The 21286-nt window shown below is 34.2% G+C and overlaps 1 long non-coding RNA gene across 1 annotated transcript in view; it reads right to left on the reverse strand.

Moving 5' to 3' along the window:
* Positions 1-21286, reverse strand: part of LOC138758552 (uncharacterized) — a 77464-nt gene continuing 56178 nt past the window's right edge. The window contains exon 3 of the long non-coding RNA XR_011354333.1: positions 1-425. This is a non-coding gene — a long non-coding RNA (uncharacterized lncRNA). The remainder of the gene's footprint in view (positions 426-21286) is intronic.

Genomic DNA, 21286 nt, shown 5'->3' on the forward strand with positions numbered 1-21286 from the left:
CTGCAAAAGCCAACCTGTTATCCGATGGAAAGATGGAAGAAAAAAGCGCAGAACAGTTGTATTTGCCGGTACATGTCAGTTGCAACAGAGCAAAGTTCAATCTATTCTTTCAGTGTGTGATTCTTTGAACATTCTGACAAAGGTGGAAAATCATTTGTTATTGAATCATGTGGTGATCTCTCAACCGTTATGTTTATTTGCCCAACGATGGAAAGTGAGTGAAGTGCGAACAGCGTTGGATAAGCCCTTCAATATATCACCTGCTACTCCGAGGGAGCAATAATTGTGGATGGAATTGATGGAAAGGAATGTCTGAGATAGGGTAACCATTCATTTGACGAACTTCTGCATTTTCTTTCGGTCTTGAGTAGAGATTTCCTGAAACAGGTTGCATGGCTTCCAACAGGATACTTTGAACGATGCTCCTGTAAATATGGTTCAAGACAAGAGGATCACAAAACCCGGCAACAATATATATTCACCAAGACAATTGGTTACTATAAAAAAGTTGCTTTAATTATCTTTAAACAACAAAATAGGATAAAACTTTAATTTATCTCCCTCACTTAACCCCCTTCTAATTATAAGCGCACGTGTATGTATGTGTGCTTAAGTTTAGAACAGTACTTTAATTCACAGTCCAATTTCACTTTTCCACTCCTCCAAATTCACTGGTTGCTGTGAAATCGTATGCTGTGCATAGAATCTCACATTGATGTAGTTCACCAGGCCTTGGTGTTTGAAAGGCAAATGGTTACCACTCAGGAAGTACATGTAGGTTTTAAAAGAGAGATTTGTTGATAGCTGGACGCAAACGGATCCCTTCTAATAAGGCATGTGCGTGTCATGCTGAATATATTTGATCCATCAGCGTTTTCCTGATTATAATTTATGTATTTAAGTTCACCAAAGAGTTCCTTTTTGTTTCTCTTATTTCATGCACAACCTTAGCCAGCCAGTCCTGTCCTCTTCTGTGGGTCACATGTGCTTTGACCAGGCTTTAATAAGCTCTCACAACCTGTTTTTAATTTCTTGCACTTTCATATCAATAACAACATCCACAAATGATGATCATCAATATATACATAGTGACATTTTTTCTTCTCCCCCTTTTCATCCCTCTCCCCTGCCCATGCCTCTTCAAAAATCAACAAATAATAAAACATATAAAACAAAGAGAAAACAAAAGCAAAAAGAAAAAAAAGGGTAGCATCGTCCACGTTCACATAATTAAATCTGTTGTTTTCATAATTATGTTGTTTTCAGGAATGGAAGATTGTGGTCGGCATTCTGCGACATATTTAATTTATGCTTCCCAAATTCGTTTGAATAACATACACTTGTCTTTCAGATTGTAAGTATTTTTATCTAATGGAATACATTTGTTAATTTCTGTATACCACTTTTGTATTTTAAGGATGGTTTCCATTTTCTAGTTTGTCATAATATAATTTCTTTTGCTACTGGTTACGCTATCATAATAAATGTTATTTGGGCTCTGTCTAAATTTAGTCCTAAGTTTTTGTCTCATTTTATTTAATAGACATCCTTTGGATTTTTTGTAATTTTGTTTAATATTAGGTTTGATCTTCCCAGAGAGTTTTAAATTTTGAACATGTCCAAATTGTATGTAATGTTGTTCCCGACTCTTGTTTACAATGAAAGCATCTATCCGATGCTATTGGGTATCACTATTTTAATTTCTGATGATTAATATCTAATCTATGTTGCCAGTTATATTGTATCATACATAGTCTAGTATTTTTCTTGTTTTACAGTGTTTATATACATAAGTTCTCCTATGTTTCCTTCTTATCTCTGTGTTTAAATGTTTTTCTCAACTTAGTTTCATTTTATAATTTATTTAATTCTCTTCCTTATATTTCAATTTGATATACATGTTATAGAACTTCTTGCACAATTTATTGGTATTAATGAACAGTTCAAAGGATTTATGATAAATCAACTGAGCATAAGATTATTTGCAGATGATGTTTTTTGTATGTTTGGCTCAGACACAACTATCATTATCTATACTTTTAAAGCAACTGGTAGATTAGGAAAAAAATTCTGTTTATAAAATAAATTGGGATAAAACTAAAGATATGGAATTAGTACAAGGTCAATTCAAAACGTTAATTAGATATTTAGCTTATATGGTCTAGCAATGAGATTAAGTATTTACGAATACATACAGATAATAACTTGAAAAAATATAAATTACATTATATTCCATTACATAAGAATGTAAATGAGGATTTGAAAGAAGGACACATGTTCCTAAAACATTATTTGGAGGTGTTGATTGTATTAAAATGAATAATTTTTTTTTCCCGAAAATTCGTTACTTGTTTCAGATGTGGCCAATTTCTATAACACAAACTTTATTCATGAATTAAATAAAATTGAATTTACGGAAAAAAAAACTTACCTTTATAGAATTTAGTGACCGATTAAAGATAAAGGTACATCTTTCAATTTAATCAAATGCGGTTTAATCTTTCTCATTAATGATACATAATATAAATTATACAATGATAGCAAATTTACATTAATCATAATCCCTAATTACTCAATTTTATCAGTCCATCGAAATTTACTAATTTGCCTAGATTGATCGTAATTGATATAATTTTATTCAGAACTTTTCTCAAAATTCACTTCATGTCCAGAAAATTTACCATATAATTCGAAACAATTTTACAAATAAAGTAAAGATTGATCTGTATTATTTAAATATATAAAAACATCACCAGCAAATGAATTAATCTTAGATTCATCCTGTCGAATGCTTATATCTATAGTATTGTCATTCATGCTAACAGTTCAATGACCAACGGAAATAGTGCTGGTGACAAAGGACAACCTTGATGAGTTGAATGTGCTAATATAAAAAAAGGAAGAAGATTCACCATTTGACGCCAAATTTGCTACAGTAGTATTATATAATACCTTCACCCAACCAATTAATAAGGGTCTACAAATTATTTAATAAATTTCTACAAATTATTTAATAAAAAATTCCATTCGACCCTATCAAAAGCTTTTTCAGCATCTAATGATACTACCATTGGTAGGTTGGGTTGCTGACGTGAAACATTGATCAATGAAACCACTCAAAGAATATTATTCAAAGCATGCCTATCTTTAATAAAACCAGGCTGGTCAGAATGTACTAATTGTGGTAAATATTTTCCTAAAATATTTGCTAATAATTTCGCTATTATTGTATAATCCACATTTAGTAAATATTATTAAATAAATAATAAATAATAAATAAATTTACTTTCCTAAAAAATAGGGAGATAGGAAGAAACCTTCAAATGCTCACAGTCTGTTTTATTTATAACATTTATTATTGCACTCAAACACGAGTCTTGTAAAGCTTTTTCCTGAGTTACCTGACTAAGATCATCCATGAATACAGAGGCCAGATCACCATAAAAACCCAATCATATCCTGGTGACTTCCCATTAGGCATTTGTTGAATAACATCCTTTATTTCTAAATCCATAAAAGGAGAATCCATCATTCTCACATCCTCCTCCTTCAATATTGGTAAGTTTAACTCTGGCAAAAATGCTTCAATAGAACAATTGTCTCACACTCCCTCACAAGCATTTAACTTCTGATAAAATGACAAAAATTGGTCATTAATTTCTTAGGTTTAAAAGTAACTGAATTGTCCTTCCTCACAGCAGCAATAATGCTTGAAGCTTGTACAGTTTTTAATTGCCATGCCAAGTCTTTATGTGCTCTGTCTCGAAACTCACAACAATGTTGCTTACATCTTTCAATCAAATGGTCAAATAAGACAGTTCGCAATATATTATATTTTAGCTTCAATGTTGTCAAAAGAGCCTTAATATTTTCTGTAGAATTCCTCTGAAGTTCATTTTTTAACTCTGCTATTTATTTATCCAGCAACTAAGACTCACCCAGAAATTTATCATTTTCCTTTCCTGCATAATAATGATTTGACCACATGGAAATGCATTGAAATCATCGCATTCAATATAATTATTCCTGACTGTATTCTTATTCAAATCTAAATATATAGCAATTTGATCCTTAATAAATTTTACAAATTAGCGTTTCTTTCAATATCATTACGTTAAACATCCAGCAAAAAAAAGATTGATTAACATCTGGCTCCACCCATGAAATAAACAGCAAAGAATGTTCAGAAATTATACGACTCTTATATTCAGTTTGAGTGACACTTGCTTGCAAATGTACTGAGGCTACAAAAGTCAAACCTAGAAAATGGATCATGACATGAAGAATAAAATTAAAATTCTTTCTAAGTAGGATTTAATCTTCTCCAGTCCTCAATCGAATTCATTTCTTTCAACAAAGAAAACAATTGAACTGCTGCTTTTCAATTTTTTCAAAACTTTCATAAATTTATCCAGTAATGGGTCTAAAACAGAATTGAAGTCTCCCCAATCAAGATATTCTCTTTGTCGTGACCTAAAGCTAAGAAAGCCACAGACACAAACTGTTCATCATCAACATTAGATGCATACACATTCAATAAAGACAATGGCTCAGCCAACAAATTTGTTTCAATCGATGACTTGTTCTCTACCGGAATTCTTTTTTCAAGATTTAAATAAAATATTTTGAGAATTTTTATGGAAAGGAAAATTGACAAGAATAGCAATGGATAAATTGACATGGAAGTAGGCTTTGGGAGGTTTGCAAATACCTTATTTTTAAAATTATTATGAAGCAGCTCAATTAAGATTTATTAATTGTATTTTAGATATTTTTCACCTTCCTAGTTGGGTGAGGATGGAATTGGCTGCGATATTGAAACTTTATCCCCATCAGTTTCTATTTAAATGGAAACTGTCTTACGACAGAAATATAATGTTCCAATTATGAAACATTTATTCGAAATTTGGTCTAAAAGGAATTTATTAATAGGATTAAAAGGTAGTTTACCCATTCAAACCCCAATATATCAAAATAAAGTGATTCGTATTTCTTTGAATAATGGAGTTTTAGAGGATTTCTGGATTAAAGGAATAAAAAGATTGCAGGATTGTTTTCAAGAAGGTAAATTCTTATCATTAAAACAGCTTAAAGATAAATCTGGTATTTTAGAGAATTCTCTGTTTGTTTAAGATAAATGAAAATTTCAAAGCTAATCAAATTTGAATTTATGGTTTCTTATTTTTCAGATAAATGTTTTATATCAGAAATATATGCAGTATTACAAGATACAATGGTTAAAATTTTAGGTACTTCTATGATTAAATGGGAGCATGATTTAAGATGTGAGATGACTCAGGTGTATTGGGAATATATGTGTTATGGTGGGTTGACTTAATTAATTAATTTAAGGTTAATTATAATATTTTGCATCAGTTATATTTAGCTCCTGAAAAATTGAAAAATATATGGATTTAGTAATACAGATTTATGTTTTAAATGTGGATTATATCTTGGAACATTTATACATTCTGATTGTTTTTTTTGGAAAAGTTCATCCTTTCTGTTTAAAATTATGAGTTTTCTTCAGAATTTGTTTAAAATTCAATTTACTTTCGATCCAATATTTCTTTTTATGTTATTTTACACCCTTAGTGGACTTCGGTTTGGATAAGTTTCAGACAGCATTTATTTGTCCAACATTACAGTTGCTCATAACTGTATTGCTATGTCTTGGAAAGATGAAGTGGAGTTAAATGTAGTTCGATGGCATAATGAGTTGAAGTTGTGTATCTATATGGAGGAAATAACATATAATTTACAGAATAATTATAATTATTTTTTTAAGATGTGAACACCATACATGAAGAATATGAATTGAGTAATGTTGTAAATTACTAAATATTTATGTTTCTTTTTAATACTTCCCTTTCGGGATCTGTTGTGGGAGGGAGGAGTGGATGGGTTTGTTTTACTTTTTTATTATTTGACTACTTATTCTGTAGGTCTCTTTATTTTTATGGAAAAACATACTAAATAATGTTAAAAAATGGAATGAAATAAAATTAAGAAATATTTTTGGAAAGATATAAAGGCGAGAATATTGATAGGAAAATTAACAGGGAAAGATATATTAGGTGGATTACAATGACCTAATTTTAAGAATTTTATATAAAGCATTACAATTCAGGTTTCTTGCCTCCACATTGGTAAATATTTAACCATCATTCGTGAAAACTGAGTTAAATAAACTGAAGAATTTATTTACAATTGGGAGCCAAGGTTAATATCTTGACATTATTGAAACATTTGATTAATATTTGAAATAAAATTTAACAAGAAAATGATGGAAGTTCTTTGTCACCAAAAATGCCATTAGCTAAACCTGTCATGACTTTTTCAAATGAGAATCCTTTCATAATCAAATGACATAGTGAAGGAATTTTTAAGAAAGGGAGTGTGAGAGTAATTCCATTTGATAAATTGAGAATTAGATATGATATTCCTTAAAATACTCTTTTTTGTTCTTTTGAATTGTGATCTTATTTGAGTGAAATATTAGGATCAGAATTTGTACGAAAAGACTGTATGGAATTATAACAATTGGTTACTGATGGAATTGGCAAGAGGTTTAATTCATTAGCATATGTGAAACTACAAGATACAACACCTAAATTAGGTTTATTTGGGCAGAGCAAAGATGGGAACATGATTTATATTTATCAATAGATGAAGAAATTTCGCAACATTTAAATAAAACTGCTCTGTCTAATACAATTAACATAAGATATAGATGACTTCAGAATAATCTTTTACATCAATTATATATTATGCCTAGGAGTCACGTGATGGAGTAATGGCCGATCAGGAAAACCAGACCTTTCCAGGAAAATAGGGAAAACATTAGGAAAAAGCAAAGCGTAACAAAAATAGAGTATAAGAAATAGAAGATAAAGATACATAAATAGAAAGTATATGGCTTCCAAGAGGGAGAAGGTAAAAACTGCTGGCAAAAATGAAGTAAAAAAAGTCCCCAGAGAAGAAGGAAGAAGGTCTTACCTGCAGGAAGAACAGGACCCTGTGATGATGAGCAGCGCCCAACCCCAGAGGTCAGTGTGCCTGTCCTGCAGATTCATGACCCACAAGCCGGTGCACTAGAAAAATGGCTGTCGGAGCCAAACAAAAATGCACAACTGTGCATGCACAGTGCACAGTCCAAGGAGAAAGAGGACACTGGCAGGAGGGTGCTCAGTTCAAGAGTGGATGTCACCGAGTGAGCAGCTGATGGACACCCGACACCAGGGCTCACAGCCAGAGGGCAAGGAACAACAGACAAGAAGACCAGGAGGGGAGGACCAGCAACAATAGGCCCAGAAAGAAGAGGCCCAACAAAAAAATACAAGCAGCTCATCAGGAAAAACAGAAGAGACACTGACACAAAGAAGAGAAGACAAACACAAATACAGACACAGAAGAAGATAAAGAAGAAGACCAACATCTTCACAGAGAAATAGAAGGTAAAACGAATGGAAAAGAGAAATAAATGGTAAATCTGATGAAGAGAATATAGATAAAGTCTTTTTGAAATATATCATTAGAGATTAATGTAATTAAAAAGAAAATGAAAAGAACAGAAGGTAAAATGCAAAGGTTAGAACAGGTCATGACAGAAATAGAGAAAAGAATAGAGAACATGGAAGAACAGAAGACTACTGGAGAAATGGAAGTGAACGACAAGAGAAAAATTGGAAGAAAGTGAAAAAAATTAAAGAGACACAAGAGTTTATATCTTTGAAAATTGATATGTTTGAAAATTATAGTCGGCAAAACAACTTAAAAATAGTGGGCCTGATGAAACGTGAAGAAGGCACAGACATGAAGGACTTTATAAAAGGATGGATCCCAAAGGTCCTGGGAATGACAGAAATGCAAGACAAAATGGAAATATAAAGGGAACACAGAGCATTAGCTCCGAAACCACAGACACATCAAAAACTAAGATCCATCTTATTAACATTTTTGAGATATGCAAGAGAAAATATATTGTAACAGGTAAGGAGTAAAATTAGAGAAGATTATTAACCATTGGAATACAATAGTTAAAAATATTTTTTCACCCAGACATAAATTTTGAACTCTTCAAGTGGAGGAAGGAATTTAATACAGAGAAATCAACTTTATGGAAAAATGATAACAATTCATGTGACGATATCCAGCTGTGCTTAAAATATTTATAGCCGTGGAGCAAAACAGACTGTTCTTGGATACAGAGAAAGCGAATGATTTCGCAGTACGTTTGCAGGACAGGAGAAGAGATGAAGAGAAGTAACAAGAATGAAGAATGTTGATAAAGTATAAATAAAGATGTAAAAGCAATGTATATGTAAAGATCTAAAGAGGGAAAAGAGAAGGGAAGGAAGGGAGTAAGAAGGGAAAGAAGAGAGACAGAGATTTGATATATGTGGTAATCATGTTTTCCGGTGAGGTCTGGCTGGAGGGGGAATAACTGTCACTGCAAAATCAGTTGACACTGCGAACATGATCGCAATCCAAATGAATAGGAGAGTTGTGGTTGCCCAGCAAAGGGTATGAGGCAACTCAGAAAGGGGGTAACTTTTTGGGTTAAGGTATTAGTGATTGTGGGAACTGTGGGGGTACTTTAAGTCTTAATTGTGTTGTCATACAATAAGTGTAATAAGAGAAAACTAAGATGAAAATGGGGAAAAGTGGGATGGAGGTGGCAAAGAGTTAGAAAACAGATGAATGCAAGGTTTGAGTTGGCCATGTTGAACCAGATGAATATAAACATTAATGGAACACATAACCAAATTAAATGGAAGAGTCAACAAAATTTATTGAAGAAGCAAAAAATAGATATAGCATTTGTGCAGCAAACGCATTTAACTGAAGTGGAACATAACAATCTAAGGAGAGAGTGGGTAGGGCACATAATGGCAGCATCTTATAATTCAAAAGCTAGAGGTGTAGCCATACTAGTCAACAAAAATGCACCAATCAAAATAGAGGAGGAAATAGTAGGTCCAGCATGGAGGTATCCAATGATAAAGTTTCAGATATACTCATAATATTGGAAATTGCTCAATATATATACACTTAACGAGGAGGATCATAAGTTTATGTTGGAATATTTTTGAAGTTTGCACTCACACAAGGGAATATATTGATAGGAGGGGATTTTAATCTTAATTTGGACCCAAAGTGAGATACATCTGGACAAAAACAAGAAAGACAAATAAAGTAGCTATATGTATGGTTAGATCAATGCAGGAAATGAAACTTATGGATATGTGGAAGAGGCAACACCTAGGAGAGAAGGAATGGTCAGATTATTTGAATAGGCACAAAATTTAATCAAGCATTGATATGTTTTTGTTTCTCAGCCCATATTCAAGGGAGAGTTAGAAAAACTGTGTATAAAGCCCTATTATTAGCATTATAACTTGAGGAAATCCCACCAAGAACATATATGAAATTACACCCCATGCTACTTAAAAGACAGGAATTCGGATAATTTATTGAACACCAAATTACAACAAATTAAAATAAATTTTGAAATAACCGCAGGATCAGTGAAAGACAAATTTATATTATGGGATGCAATGAAAGCCTTTATTAGAGGGCAGATGATATGTTATGTGACTCAGATGAAAATGGAATACAACAGGAAAGAAGAATTGGAAAGGGAGATAATAAGTAGAGAAAAGGAATTAGTAAAAAGGTGTGATATAATGAAAATGAGAGAATTACAATTAAATTAAAATAAAATACAAAACATTACAAACGTACAAGGTAGCGAAGAACATCATGAAAACAAAGCAAAAGTATTGTGAATTGGGTGAAAGACACATGTAATATTAGCCCGGCAACTTAAAACAGAAGAAGCTAAAAGCACGATACTGGCTTTAAGGAAAAGGGACAAACAAATTTCATATAATCTAACAGAGATTAATGAAAACTTTAAGGAATTTTATGAACAATTGTAGCAAATTCGAAACGAGGGGAAAAATCATAAAATAGATGAATTTGGAGCTACAATTGAAATGCCAAAATTGCAAGAAGAGGAACGAAACAAACTAATAAAACAATTTGAAATAGGGGAAGTAAAGGATATATTTTTAACAAAAGCTGCTAAACAATAAAACACAAGGTGAAAATGGATTTCCAATTCAGTAAAACATTGAAGAGTTATTAATTCCTCCTCTCCTGGAAGTAATGAACCAGATAGAAGAAGCACAATACTTGCCAGATTCATGTAAGAGAGCAATAATTACAGTAATACCACAGATGGGGAGCGATCCATTAACACCATCATCTTATATCTGTAGTTATCTCAAACAATAAGATAATAGCGAAAACATTAGCAAACAGATTGGCTGATTGTGTACCTAAAATAGTGAAACAAGATCAAACTGGTATTAAACTGCAAGAAAAGGAGAATGAGGAAACAAATGGTAAAACTAAACAAAAATGGGAACAAGATTTAAATGTAAAGATAAAAAAGGAAACATGGGAGAAATTATGTTCTGGAGCGATGAGAAATACAATAAATACGAGGCTACATATGATACAATATAATTGGTTATACAGACTATACATTACACCGCAAAAGTTAAATAAATGGGACCCAACAGTATCTGATAGATCTTTTCGATGTAAAAAAGAAATGGGAACAACAATTCATGCAATCTGGACATGTGAGAGAGTAGAAAAATTTTGGGATGATCTCAATCAGATATTAAATAAAATAACAGAAAACAATATACCAAAGAATCCAGAGATCTTTCTCCTAAGTAACATAAAAAACAAAGAATTTGGAATTGATTTGGAGGATGCACAAAAAAGATTTGTTAAGATAGCCCTAGCCGTAGCAAAGAAATGTATTATGTCAACCTGGAAATTGGAAGATAATTTGAAAATACAACAATGGTATATAGAAATGAATAAATGTATTCCATTAGAAAAAAATAACATATAGTTTAAGAAATAATATGGAAATATTCGAACAAGTATGGGAGCCTTACATTAAATACAATAGCAGAAACCTAACGGGGACAAACATTACCTAAGTTGATGGAAGGAGAAGGAAAGAAAAGAATGGACTCAGTAGAATTTCTGGTGTATTTTTGTTGAATGACAACATTGTCTGACTGAATTAATGCAACCTAGATTGTATACCTAAAATGGATGGGGTGGGGGGGGGGGGTGGGGGGTGGATTGGGAGGATGGAGGGAGGGGGGAGAAAAAGTCACTGTAAATGTGTGAAAAAGAAAAAGTGTATATCATGGCTAATGTGATTTATGGTGTGAAAAATAAAAAATTAAAAAAAAAAGAAAAGATGAACAGTGGACAATTTCTGTAAATGTATTAATCAAATCCATCCATCCATCCAAGGAAATTAGAAACCAAGAGTTGCTGTTGCTCTAGACGCAGAAAAAGCGTTTGACAGAAGTTTAATTTACCATAAAAATATATAAATTGGATTAATGTATTATATAATGGTCCTTTGGTGAAAGTAACAGTAAATAGATATGTATCGAGTAACTTTAAATTAAGTAGGTCATCTAGACAGGGACGTCCACTATTCCCCTCATTAAAATAAAGGAGAAGGAGTATAAAATCATCTTATTTGCAGATGACATCATAGTATTCCTATCAGAACGAGAGGCATCAGTAAAAGTATTTCATAAGAAATTGAAGGAATATGGAGAAATATCTGTCTACATGATCAACACAAATAAAAGTGAAGAGATGCCAATGAGTAACGCAGACTAAACAGAATTAAATAAAAATGATTCACCATTTAAGTGCAAGCACAAGCAATAACGTACCTCGGATTCAGGTTAGATAATAACTTAAGCCATTTGTACAAACTAAATTATCAGCCACTAATAAGGAAATTGCAAGAAGACTTAGAACATTGGAAGGAATTACCGCTGATGTTAATAGGGTGGGTAAACTGCATTAAAATGAATGAGTTGCAAAGGATACAATATTTATTTCAAAATTTACCAATTCCCTTAACAATAAAATTCTTTAAAGAACTAAAGAGAATAATTGGAAAATTCCTGAGTAAAGGGTGGATTCCAAGTGTAGCGTTAGATAAGTTAGCAGAGAGTATAATCAGGCTGTTTTAAAGTTACCACATTTTAGAAATTATTATAGAACCGCACAAATAAGGCATTTATCAGTTTTTATCAGAAAAGGGGAAAACCAGACTGGACTAAGATAGAACGAGAATAAATGGGGGAAAAGGTACCGGAATGTATAGTTTATGTGGGATGAAGCTGGTGCAATATAAAAACTCAGCAGTACTGCATCATTTACTTAATACATGGAAGAATATACACTTAGAAAGAAAAAAAAATGATAATTTCAGAACTACTATTGACGCAAAATCCACGAATCAAAAGAATTGAAAACATTTTTTTGTGAAGTAATTTATTAACATTTGAACAATCGAAGTACGAATATGGAATAATTCGTGGTACAATGTTGGCATATCATCAATTGAAAGCCTATTTAAAAGGATTAATTGAGAAACAGCTTGAGATTACCTGAAGGAAGCAGCTTTGAATACGTTATTACAGCCAAAATGATAATCAAAGGATTTGTAACCATTATGTACACTAAGATGCAAGATAAGTAAAATGATATAAACTATGAACCTCAGCAGAAGTGTGGAAAGGATCTAAACCTAAATATAAAATATGAAGTATGGCAAAAGTTTGATTCTTGAACGATTAAGAATATAATAAACAGAAGTGTATGGATGATACGGGATAACTGGTTATACAGGGTATATAGTGCTCGACTAAACTTTAAAAAATGGGGTTCAACAATATCTAATAGGTGTTCTCGCTATAAGAAAATTAGAACAAAATTATATGCAATTTGGGCATGTTTGAAAATAATTACGTTTAGGAGAAGAATTAAAACTGATTAATTAAAATTACAAACAAAAATGCAAAGAAACAGAGATTATTTTTTAAGTAACAGAAGAAGTAGAGAAGTAGGTCTCAAATTCGATAAAGTTCAAAATAGATCATTTTGATGGATTTAGCGATAGAAAAATAATGTATAATGTAATCTTGGAAATTGGAAGGGAGCATGAGTATACAGCAATGGTACATGGAACTGAATAAATGTATTCCATTGGAAAAAACAACATATAATTTTTAAAATAAAGTCACAATGTTTGAACAAATTTGGGAACCATACATGGAACATATCAGAGTGAGCTTGCTTACGAATCCATCTCCTAAAATGAGAATGAAAATGATAAGAAGGCTAAAAGACTATATTCAGTGTGTAATAAATAGATGATGCATTTTTCTTTTTATTTTCCATTGAGTGAAAATATTGTTTTATGTTTTTATGGTATTGTATATGTTGAATATTTATGGGTTTTGGAGGGGGTGAGTAAAGGGGAGGGAGGAAAGTGGGGGGATAAAGGGGAGAAAGAACAGTGTGTATATTTAATGAGATACGTTCGTTCATATTTTGGTTGGTATGATTCACAATGTAAAAGATTAAAAAAAATAAAAAAGAATTATACATTACCCCTCCAAAATGGAATACATGGAAATTAGAAATACCCCAGCAATGCTTTCGAAGTGGTGAAGATATTGGAATTTTCTAAATTGCATTTGGTCTTGTTCATACCTTAAACATTTTTAGCATGTTTTTGCTAAGATTAGAAAAGTTATTTTTCCGTTGAATCCTGAGTTATTTTAGATGGAGAAATTTGAAAATATAGCTCCTAAATTATATTTATCAGATTACGCTGATGCACGCCGCAGATATTTCCGTGTGTTTGACTCTCGCGTTATGTTTGACCGATATGTAATGATTTGTTGGCACAAACTGAGGATGAGGGTTTGCTCCGAAATAACCGCCCACAATGTGATAACAATAGTGTGTCCGCTGTTCGTCTGTAAAAACATTCCTTGGTTCTTTCTATTTGAACCCATTTTTACTGTGGGTAAAACAGATTGGTTCTGTATATCCGTACGTCAGGCTTGGACCCACCCTGGATGGATATTATTCACGTGGCTTTATCGAGTGTTAACACCTCTCTTCCCAATGCTACTGATATCACTGCTTCATGCTCTGACAGTGGCGCGTATTGTTGCAGCCACCAGAGCACGGAAGGTTTTGAGAGGCAGCAACAATTGTGCAGATGAGAATGATTCCGAGGTTAAAAGCCGAAGCAAGTCCATCATCTTACACTTTGCAGAATCAGGAACTTCATATTGCTTTGGAGGACGTATTTAATATTTTTCCTGTGGATGAAAATCACACAACGGTTTGTCATGAACAGTGTGAAGGACCCAATATTTATCACGGACCAAACCAGTTACATGCATTTGGTTCTGAGTTGCTGCACAAACACTTGCATTTATGCAGCGACTCAGTGTAATTTCAGGGAGGAGCTGATCAACGCGATGAAATATCTGTTAAAATACTATTGAAATGCTTAATTGGAGGAAAATAAGTTAGGATTCTGGATATCGGATTCCATCAGCATTAAATACCCAAGAGTTTCCCTTCTGCCGACACCAACCTATTATCCCATGGAAAGATGGAAGAAAATAAGCGCAACGCAGTGCGTATTTGCCGGTAAATTTCAGTTGGAACAGAGCAAAGTCAAATCTCTTATTTCAGTGTGTGATTCCCTGAACATTCTCATAACGTTGGAAAATAATTTCTTATTGATCAGGTGGTGATCGCGCAACCGTTTGGTTTATATTCCGAATGATGGAGTTTGAGCGAAGCAGCGGCGTGGGGTTTCCTTTTAATATATCCCTGCTTTTCCGAGGGTGCAGTAATTGTGGATGGAATTGATGGAAAGGAAGATCTGAGATAGGGTAAACATTCATTTCACGAACTTCTGCATTTTTTTTCAGTCTTGAGTGGAGATTTCCTGAACCAGGTAGCATGACCTCCAATAGGATACTTTTTATGATGCCCCTGTAAATATGCTTCAAGACAACAGTTTGTTACGAGCCCTGAGAACTCCAAGACCCAGCAGCAACAGATATTCACCAAAACAAATGGTTACTATAAAAAAGTTGCTTTTAATTATCTTTAAACAACAAAATAGGATAAAACTTTAATTTATCTCCCTGACTTAACCCCCTGCCAATTGTAAGCGCACGTGTATGTATGTGTGCTTAAGTTTAGAATAGTACTTTAATTCACAGTCCAATCTCACTTTTCCATCCCTGCAAGTTCACTGGTTGCTGGCAATTCTTATACTGTATACTGTGCACAGAATCTCACACTGATATATTTCACCAGACTTTTGTGGTTGAATGTTTAATGGTTACCTCTCAGGAAGGTTCATGTCGGTTTTCAGAAAGAGATTTGCTGTTAGCTGGACGCAAACTGATCCCTTCTAATAAACCACTTGGGTGTCTTGGTGAACAGATTTGCCCCATCAGCGTTTCCCTTATTTCTTTAAGTTCATCAAAGAGTTCCTTTTTGTTTCTCTTATTTCAAGTGAAACCTTAGGCAGCCAGTCCTGTCCTCTTGTGTGGGTCACGAGGGCTTTCACCAGGCTTTACTAAGCTCTCACGACCTGTTTTTGTTTTAAATTTCTTGCATTATGAATCATATCAATAACAACATCCACACATGATGATCATCAATATATACATCGCGACATTTCTTCTTCTTTGACATTTTCATCCCTCTCCCCTTCCCCATGCCTCTTCAAAAATCAACAAATAATAAAACAAATAAAACAAATAAATAACAAAAAGCAAAAAGATAAAAAGTAGGATCGTCCACTTTCATCTATATATAAATCTATTGTTCTCTTAATTATGTTCATTTAAGGCATGGAAGTTTGTGGCCGGCATTCTCCGACATATTTAATTTTCTTTCTTTGGCTTGGCTTCGTGGACGAAGATTTATGGAGGGGTAGGTCCATGCCTGCTGCAGGCTCATTGGTGACTGACAAGTCCAATGCGGGACAGGCAGGCACGGTTGCAGTGGTTGCAAGGGAAAATTAGTTGGTTGGGGTTGGGTGTTGGGTTTTTCCTCCTTTGTCTTTTGTCAGTGAGGTGGCCTCTGCAGTGTTCTTCAAAGGAGGTTGCTGCCCGCTGAACTACGAGGCGTGAAGATGCAGGGTTGCAGGCGATATCAGCCCTCTGGCGGTGGTCAATGTGGCAGGCTCCAAGAGATTTCTTTAGGCAGTCCTTAGTACCTCTTCTTTGGTGCACCTCTGTCTCGGTGGCCAGTGGAGAGCTCGCCATATAACATGATCTTCGGAAGGCAATGGTCCTCAAGTCTTGAGACCTGACCCACCCAGTGCAGTTGGATATTCAGCAGCATGGATTCAATGCTTGCGGACTCTGCCTTCTCGAGTACTTCGATGTTGGTGATGAAGTCATTCCAATGAATGTTGAGGATGGAGTGGAGACTGCGCTGATGGAAGCCTTCTAGGAGCCGTAGGTGATGCCGGTAGAGGACCCATGACTCGGAGCCGAACAGGAGCATGGGTATGACAACGGCTATGTACATGCTGATCTTTGTGTGTTTCTTCAGGTGGTTGTTTTTCCAGACTCTTTTGTGTAGTCTTCCAAAGGCGCTATTTGCCTTGGCGAGTCTGTTTATCTTGTTGTCGATCCTTGCATCAGATGAAATGGTGCAGCTGAGGTAGGTAAACTGGTTGACCGTTTTGAGTTCAGTGTGCCCGATGTAGATGTGGGGGTGGGCGGTGGGGGGGGGGGGCGGGCTGGTAGTCATGGTGGGGAGCTGGCTGATGGAAGACCTCAGTTTTCTTCAGGCCAACTTCCAGGCCAAACATTTTGGCAGTTTCCGCAAAACAGGACGTCATGCGCTGGAGAGCTGGCTCTGAATGGGCAACTAAAGCGGCATCATCTTCAAAGAGTAGTTCACGTCAAGTTGCTCTTGTGTCTTGGTGTGAGCTTGGAGATGCCTCAGATTGAAATGACTGCCATCTGTGTGGTACCGGATGTAAACAGCATCTTCATTGTTGAGGTCTTTCATGGCTTGTTTCAGCATCATGCTGAAGAAGATAGTAAAGAGGGTTGGTGCGACGATGCAGCCTTGCTTCCTGCCATTGTCAATGGAGAAGGGTTCGGCAATCTCATTGCTGTATTTGACCCGACGTTGTTGGTTCACGTGCAGTTGCATAACCATGTTGAGGAACTTAGGGAGGCATCTGAGGCACTCTAGATTTGCCAAAGCCCTTTCCTATTCACGGTGTTGAAGACATTGGTGAGGTCAACAAAGGTGATGTAGAGTCCTTTGTTTTGTTCTCTGAACTTTTCTTGGAGCTGTCTGAGGCAAAGACCATGACAGTAGTTCCTCTGTTAGCTTGAAAGCCACACTGTGATTCTGGGAGGACATTTTTGGCGACACTAGGAGTAGTCTATTAAGGAGAATCAAAACGAAGATTTTGCGGGGCCGTGGCAAGATGGCGTAAGGAACAGACGTGCCTTCCATTTTTCTCCTGACTCTTTGTTATTGTTTTGTCTATAAGTTTAGAAATAGCTAGAGGTGTTGAATTAGTTTCTAATGGTACAATTGCTGAAAAGAAGTAAAAACAAACGGCAACAGATCATTAAAAAACTGCATTTCCCGAGGTTATCTCAGCCTACCTGTTTATAAGAAGCCAGGACTCAGCGTGGAACGGATCCAGGAAGAGAGGTACAAGATTCGGCAAAGGAGCTCTTCTCTTTATCGGCAGGGCTCTTTAAAGATGGCGCCCGGCTCCCCTTGGAACAAAGGACTGGCCAGGCGCATGCGCGTGAATCAACGCCCACTGTGAGCGCTGTCAGTGAACCTTTGACAGCTAGAACAGCTGGGACGCTGCCAGCTGAAGACCAGACTCTGAAAAGACGCTTACCCATTGATGTAGCGGTGGCGCTGCGAAATGCACCTCCAGTAATGAAGACTTCAACAGACATCGATGTAATGAAGGCATTTGATATAACATGGGTTAAGGATAACCCTAGCCATCAGCCTCCAGATACTGCTGAAGAGGTTGTGGCAGGTGTTTCCACACGCAGTCATACTATAAGAAAAACAGTTAAACTAAAGGAAATAGAAGACCCTTTGGCTATACAGAAAGAGCAAGATCCTACTGTGCCTGAATCTATTACAGTAGATATGCTTATTAAGAATCTTGAATCTAAGTTATCCTCCACAATAAAAGAAATAGGTAAGGCTTTAGTTCAGGTTAATACAAAGCTTAATACTTTGGTGGACATTAATACTCAACAGATGATTGATTATGGAGATTTTAAGCTTGAAACGAGTGAAAGACTTGGTGGTTGTGACCAAGGCATAGTCGAGGTACGAGACCAAATACAAGATGTAAATAAAACAATTGAAATTTTACAAATTCCAAATAAAAATGGAATAATATAAAAATTGTTGGTTTGCCAGAAGATATGGAAGGATCAGATCCAAGAAAATTCTTCACTGAATGGATTCCACAAGTGTTAGGACAAGATAAGTTTCCAGAAGGCTTAATATTGGAACGTGCCCATAGAGATTTGAGAAGAAAGCCTTTTCCAGGACAAAATCCAAGACCTGTTTTTTGGTTCGTTGTTTAAATTATTATGATTGAGAGACAATTTTGCGTGTGGCTATAAGAAATGCACAACAAAGAAGATCTCCCTTGATGGTTCAGAACAATTGTGTTTTTTTTATCCAGATTTGAGTCAAGAAGTTATGTCTCAATGACGTGAATTTAATCCTGTGAAAGAAGTGTTGTGGAAAAAAGGATATAAAGCAACATTTAGATACCCTGCAGTATTGAAGATTTTTCAAGATGGCTATCAACTAAAATTTTTTGATAATCCTAAGGAAGCTATGAACTTTGCTCAATTATTGCCAATTACGCAATTTCAGGAAGGATGTAATCCACCACGGTCTCCAAGGAGAGTGGAGATGCAAGATGGGAACCGAATTCCAAGAGGAAATGGAAGCAATGGTGGTCGGAGTGACAAAGTTGATTAAAGTTTTTTTTCTGAGAAGATTTCAGATAATGATGATAGTTTAATGTGAAACTGAATTTGGGAGAGGGAGCTGGGTGGGCATCATTTTCCAGAAGTCATCAGCTACGTGTGAGTTATCTTACACCCAATATTTTGTGGGAGTTACCGCATTGAGCGGTTGAGACAGGAGGAGGTGGTTGCAACCTCCTACCTGTTCTTTTTTTTTAATCAATTTTTGGATTAAGTAGTGAAGTTTTTTTTTATTACTATCTTTAATTTTTTTTTAGTTTTAGGAGGAGATAAGGGAAGGGGGTGTTTTTCTTTTTTTTCTCTTTTTTCACGTTTCTTTTTTTCTCCTTCTCTTTTTCTTTGTGTTATTTTAAGTAATGTCTAAAGTTAAGTTTGCCTCTTTTAATGTTCAGGGTTTAAATAATCCGATTAAGCGTAAGAAAGTACTTGCTTACTTAAAAAAATTAAAAGTAGATGTGGCTTTTTTGCAGGAAACTCATTTAACTGATAAGGAACATTTGAAACTTAAACGTGAATGGGTTGGACAAGTTTTCTATTCTTCATTTAATTCAAAGGCGAAAGGAGTGGCAATTCTGGTGAATAAGAATTTACCATTTCAGTTACAGAATGAAGAGAAAAATGGAGGAAGATTATTAAAACTGAATTGTACAATTCTTAATGAGGCTTGGACTCTGCTTGATGTTTATGCTCCAAATGTTGAAAATACAACTTTTATTGTAGATGTGTCTTTATTACTTGGACAAACAAATTCCAATGTGATGATTGGGGGAGATTTAAATGTGGTATTGGAGCCTTTATTGGACAAGTATCCAAGAGTAATTAAGAAATCTAAGATGGCAGTACAAGTGACTAATATGATGAAAGATTTGAATTTAGTTGATATTTGGCAAAAATTTAATCCTACAGAAAAAGATTTTTCTTTTTATTCTTCACATCATAATTCCTTTTCAAGAATTGGTTATTTCTTAATTTCAAAACATTTGCAGGATAAGGTTATATCTGTGGATTATAAGGCAAGGTTGGTCTCAGATCATTCATTATTATTATTAGAATATCAGATTTAACATTATGTTATTACAAAAACCAGAATTTATTAGTTATTTAAGTAAAAACAAATTGAGGATTTTATTAGGAATAATGTTCATTCTGTTTCTAGTCATTTTGTTTTATGGGATGCAATGAAAGCTTTTTTATGAGGTCAAATTATTAGCTATGCATCTAAAGTAAAGAAAGAGAGAATTAGAGAGATTGAAGATTTAGAGAAAAAAATAACTGTAAGTGAAAAATAATTAAAAAAATGCTACTGAAGTGCAAAAGAACCAGTTAACTAATTGAAAATTAAAGTATAATGAATTACAAACATATCAATTTGAATGTTTAATGAATCGAACTAAACATAAGTTTTATGAATGGGGTGAGAAAGCTCATAAAGTTTTATCCTGGCAGTGAAAAAAAGAACAATTATCTAGGATTATACCAGCAATTAGAAAAAGATCGGGTATTACTTTTAGACAAAAAGAATTTAATGAGGAATTTTGTAATTTTTATAAAAAATTATATACATCTGAGTGTAAAGATGTAAGTGAAGATGCAATAGATTCTTTTTTGAAAAATATTAATTTGCCACAGTTGAATCAAGAAGATAGAGAAGAGTTGGATGAATCTTTTACAGAGAATGAAATTGAAATGGCTATAAGAGATATGCCAAATGGAAAGGCACCCGGTGAAGACGGGTTCTCTATAGAATTTTATAAAACTTTTTATGTTGATGTATCTTCTATTTATAACAATGTAATACAGCAAATTTATAAAACTTTTCAATAACTTGAATATTGTTCTAATGCAATAATTACGGTTATTCCAAAAAAAGATAAAGTTCCTTTACAGGTTTCTTCATATCGACCAATATCGTTGTTAAATGTAGATTATAAAATTGTAGCTAAAGTTATGTCTAATAGATTGGCTCAATATTTACCTAAAATAATACATAAAGATCAAACAGGATTTATAAAAAAAACAGATATGCATCTGATAATATTTTGTGACTAATTACTTTCATAAATAAATTTAAATCTCAAATGAATTATAAAACAGTGTTTTCATTAGATGCAGAAAAGGCTTTTGATAGAGTGGAATGGAAGTTTTTATTTCAAGTACTTGAGAAATTTTGTTTTGGTTCTTCGTTTATTGGATTGATAAAGCCTTTATATAATAGTCCGAAGGCTAGAGTTGCTACCAATGGACAAATTTCAGAATCTTTTGATTTAACAAGGTTTACTGGACAAGGATGTCCATTGTCACCTGCTTTATTTGCTATAGTT

This window comes from Narcine bancroftii, chromosome 3 (assembly GCF_036971445.1).
Source record: "Narcine bancroftii isolate sNarBan1 chromosome 3, sNarBan1.hap1, whole genome shotgun sequence".
Lineage (NCBI taxonomy): Eukaryota > Metazoa > Chordata > Chondrichthyes > Torpediniformes > Narcinidae > Narcine > Narcine bancroftii.